The sequence below is a fragment of the Chaetura pelagica genome, unplaced genomic scaffold (assembly GCF_000747805.2).
Source record: "Chaetura pelagica isolate M959 unplaced genomic scaffold, ChaPel_1.0 scaffold139, whole genome shotgun sequence".
NCBI lineage: Eukaryota > Metazoa > Chordata > Aves > Apodiformes > Apodidae > Chaetura > Chaetura pelagica.
In genome coordinates, this window is record NW_009970717.1 from 296,191 (window position 1) to 301,322 (window position 5,132).

Here is a 5,132-nt window from a genome sequence, read left to right on the forward strand (position 1 = left end):
CAGCAGGAAACTTAGGTATTTAAAATAAGTTCAGTTATTAGAGTTTTGCTTTATATTATTTCAGACACAAAGCTATATATTTCAGCACAAAATTGTGTCCTTGCTCTTAATACTAAAAAAATTGACTACAGCTGTTTTAAATTGACTTGGAAGATGTAAGGGAAGACAGGCCTCAGTCCTGAGCATTTTGTGATTTGTTTGTACCCTTTGCCTTTTTACTGGCTAGAACTTTGTGAATTGTATTGACTTTCAAATTCTCTGTAGGTAACCCATGACTTTTGTTGTGTTTTAGTGCTGCTTTGGTTTTTTAATGAAATAGATATTAAGTCTGATTGAAAGTCTAAGAGTAGCCTCCAACTTTAATTAGACACGCACTAGGATCATTTGTTTCTTATGAAAAACAGAATTGTAATAATCAAGTGCCTCTAGGCCAATGTTGGATTAACATTTGAACACCTATGAGAGTGTTTGTGGCCTGTGCAAATAACTCAGCTACAATAATTACAACTGCAATTAATTTCTAGTGATGGGAAAGTTAAAGTGCTACTGATAGCAAACTCCACATTTAATTTAATCAAGATGGGTAATGAGATTAGCTTTCACAACTGAGCTGTGTTCCAATTCCAAATGATTTAAATGTTTTCCCTTTTCAGTTGTACTAAGGTAAATTACTGAAGAGATGGAAATGTCTGTGTCACATGCTGAAGCAATCTTACATTCTGTAAATACTCATTAAACAACGTTCAGCATCTTTCTGCACTTCTGCTTTGTAAAGCAGTGTGCTTTAAAACCAGGATGTGATTAAATCAAACATTGACAGTAGGTGGGTTGTTAAACTGAGCAACTGAAAATCAAGTAATTTCTAGCCTGTACGCATTAATGAGGTCAGAAACCACTGCAGTTTAACATAATACAATAATAAACCATTTTAATCAGTATTAAAACTTTAATTAGGCCCATAATGATGCACACCTGGTCTTGCTGAAAGCATGGGTCAGTGAATTTCTCTATCAGTGCCTTACAGTAATTAAAAACAAGCACACGTAAGGTAAAGTATGTCTGGGCTGCGCTGTCTTGTTTTAAAATGTGGTTGTATCTTTCTTTGAAGGTGTGGTAACTTTTCTCTGGTTGCAGTGAGAGCTTCTGAGATCAGTGGTGCCCTGTCCTGATCAGAATTTACTTGTAGGGAACAGCTGAAACCAAGAAGTCCTCACTGTAAAGGTAGTTATTATTACCTAAACTTTTTAAAAAAACAACACAGTCTCTAACACTGCCAATGGAGAAACTTAACCTTTTTGTAGAAACTACCAAGTGCAATTTTTTTTTTTTGTTTCCAGGTTTTTTTAAAAGCAAAATAAAGCCCAAGTTTCCATAGGTCTTGGGAAAGCATAAAAACCAATGGCTGCCACAAGCCAGAACCACCACAGTAACATGTTTTTTTTCTTGCAACACAAGCATCCCCTACAGTCGCACACCACAAATCTTAAGTATTAGATACAAAGTATTTTGGAGAATGCTTAACTCTTGCACTTCAGAGTCTTTAAAGCCTTGTATCCTAAAGATTAATACTGAAGGTGTAGTTCATGGACCATGTAGTACAGGGTTCAGAAGATAAATCAATCTCCTTAAAACAGTAAAATAGAAAATGCCAAATCACTTACCAGCTCAGAGGAAAAGCAACCCATGCCTCAGCATAGCCCTTGAAGAGCAGGAGTAGCTGCTGCCATCCCTGATTTAAAGGCTTTCCCTCCTGAGCAGAGCCAGCTGGGGAGGATGGGGCAGCTGGGGCTGCCTGGGCCCTGCTGGCCACAAGGGCTGCCTTTCCTCTCTTGAGCTGGGGTGAAAGACTCTAGAGGTCCAGGAGGTAAGTGGTGCTTTAGTTGGCTGATCAGTATTTCCTGTTTCCCATGTCTTGCTATGATCTATATTCAGTGCATTAAAACTGTGCAATTTAAATGAAAATGACTTTACCTATTTCTGAACTACATCATCCTGATGCACCTTATTTCCAAGGGGTTGCTGGGGCATCACTAAGGATGATCCCCCAGGGCCAGCCCTCGAGGCAAGGCGGTCACCTCAATCCTACCCCTATCTAGCACTGGGAATGGCACCGTTACTTCTTGTCCACAAGGACTTCTAAGCTGTGCATTATCAGTGGGATTGGGGTATGAACAACTTTTTTTTAGATCACAGGAATGTTATCAAGTAGCAAGAATGTTTTTAGGGGAGAAAAACCTTTGAGGTCCATAAGTATATTTTAATTTCTTGTTTCAGTGTTCTGCCAGTAAGATCTAACATAGTTATTTTATAGTAAGTTGTTGTACAGAGATGTAATGACTATTGTATATGAAATAAATTGTGTAATTTGAAAATTACTTCTTTTTATTGTTTTTATTGATTGGCTGGATTGAGAAAGGTGCAGCTAGGGAACCAGCTTTGTTTCAGTTCATACAGAAGAAAACAAAAGTATTTTTCAGCAGAAAGTTTTTACTTTTCTCAAGCTTGTTACATTGCCTGGACTTTTCTGTTCCAAGTTAAATGTGCCTCAGCTGTGATTTTCACCAGTCATCCCCAATAGGCTTCACTTTATCAAGGTGACTGAGGCAGTTACTCCAACTCAGCATTCATTCAGTTGCTCTGACCAGTAGGAATCTGCTTGTCCCCACACCGTAACTCAAGCTGTAATATTGTTAATTAAACACGCATTGTCTGGGAGAAAGGTGTCACGTATCAAGTGCTGTCTGAGCTCCTAGAGGAGTGAGCGTTCCCAGGCGGGGGGGGGCGGGATGAGCAGAGCTGCGTGTCCAGCTGCCCGAGCTGCAGCTGCAGCTCCTCGTCTGCTGCTCTGCTCTTGCTGATGAGGACTGCAGGACTTCGATGAAATTCATTAATGGAATGTGATCATAACGTGGTGTGCTTGTACAGAGGGAGTTCTAGGTTCCAAACAATCAGGTTTCTTAACATCTCATTCCTCAAGTTGCCAAAATTGTGATACAGGATATTTCTTTAAATCCCCAGGAAAAGGCCATGGTTTGTGTAATTTCTGTCATGAAGAAAAATGCTCAACTTCCTTCTCTGCTCCTCATCCTCAGCAATGGGAACGTGTCTTTTGAGTGCATAACTAGAGCTGGAGGCCATACACATCAATGGGAAGCTACTGCTGTATCACTTAGCTTTCCAAACAGAGCAGCATGTGTGAGTGGTATCTGACCAAAGCTGAGAGAGAAATAATTCAGTAGAGCCCAAACTTTAGTCAACCTTAAATACATGCAAGGAAGAGACAGCATATAAGAAAACTTTATTATTTATACAGTGCCTTGGATACATGTGACACTGCACAAGCAAACCAAGACAGTCCTTGCCCCAAGAATCTTACAAGCTAAATTAATTAAACCAGCCAAAATAACAGCATATCCATAGTTACAGAAAGAAGACAAGGTATGTGGACAAAATTACTGCTGTTAGGGAAAGGAACATATTTTTGTGCATAGTATTTATTTCAGTTTCCAAATCCTGTTTGTAACTGCTATGATTGGGAAATACAGAAGCTGACAGACCTGACCCGTCAATGTTGGAAGGTACTTTAGCCTGTGTTTCCTCACAAGTAAATGTGTCAGTAAAATTACAAAGCTACAGACTGTCTAAGCTGTGGATCAAAACTATGAGGCATGGGTAGAACAGCATTCTACTTTTCCAGGTGAAAAAGCCACAATATGAGCAGCATGTAACCATTAGTTAATGGGATGCTCAAAAATTTCCAAAGTGGCTCACAAATGTGTGCAAGGACAAGAAACTGAACATTTCTCATTTGGGAAATGTGCTAATTAACCTGTTTTGCAGGCTGCGCTGAGCTATTTGTGTTATGTTTAAATACATACAAAAAATACAAGCCATACCTCCCAAGATAATGCTGCAACTGTAAGCAAAGCAGTTTTTATGTCTTGCAATACATTGTTTTATGCCTTCATTTAATGAAACAAATTATCTTAGAATCTATATAACATATTCATATATTCAGCTGGTAAGATTTACTTATTATATATAAAGAAACAGCATAAGACTGTTCTTGCTGCACTGTATTTATATAAGTGGTGTCAATTTTAACCAAAAAAAAAAATTACTTCCTGGAGAGCATTCTCTCTTCCAAATACTACCAAGTTTTATTTAAAAATCCAGAATACCGCTGGACATGAAATGGTCTGAAAAAGGGACTGATAATTTAGAGCATAATATTCCACCCTCTGCCACTACTGTTTTCCCCTGTGTTTCTGTCCCTAATTGATCATGATTTTCTACTTAAATGCATCTGAGGGAGGCCTGTGCTATTATCTGCTATCAAGCATGGGTTTTGGAAAATAACAATCTTTGGTTTATTAGCTTGTTGGCAGGGTTTTTGTTGATCACAAGATTTTAGTTTTAGACATCCTAGTGGTAGGTGGATTCCTTTCCTGGTTCCAGGACATCCTGAAGACATGAAGTATCTTGACAACATCCAAGGGAGGGTGGGTTTATTCTTCACTGAAAAAGCATCCATATCCCCCAAGTCAGCTCCTCCTGGTGAGGCATAACTTGGCTACAGCTGTGGTTGGTCAGTGCTTCTATTGGCACTTCTTACTCAGGCAAACTGTCATGAAATGCAAATAAACAAGGAAGACCCAAAGATGTGAACCTTCCTCACTAGTGAGATCCTTCTTTGCCTTTCCTCTTCTTTTTGAGATTCGATGCCTAATCCTGAGGAAGCCAAAAACAACTGTGAGGAGCTAGGACACAACTGGTGAGATGCCACACACTGCTCCTGTCTGACCAAGTCTATTCCTATCAGAAAACAGATTTATCCTAGACTGCAAAATCTGTTTCCTGCTCAGTAGTACTTTAAACAATGCTTATCTGGTAGCAGTTTCCACTCTTGCTGTTCAATTCAATTTGCTTCCAGTTATGCATCTGAACAGCTCCTTAGCAATTAAGCAAAAACGTGCAAAGTAAAACTGCAAAGACTCCACTGCTCACAAATGCTGCTTCACTTAGCAATATATGCACACAGGGATGAAAAGTAAGGTAATGATGGAGCTGAGATGATGGCAAAGAAATGAAGGCAGAGTCAAGTCTCCATTAGGAAACAGTCTTTCAGCAGG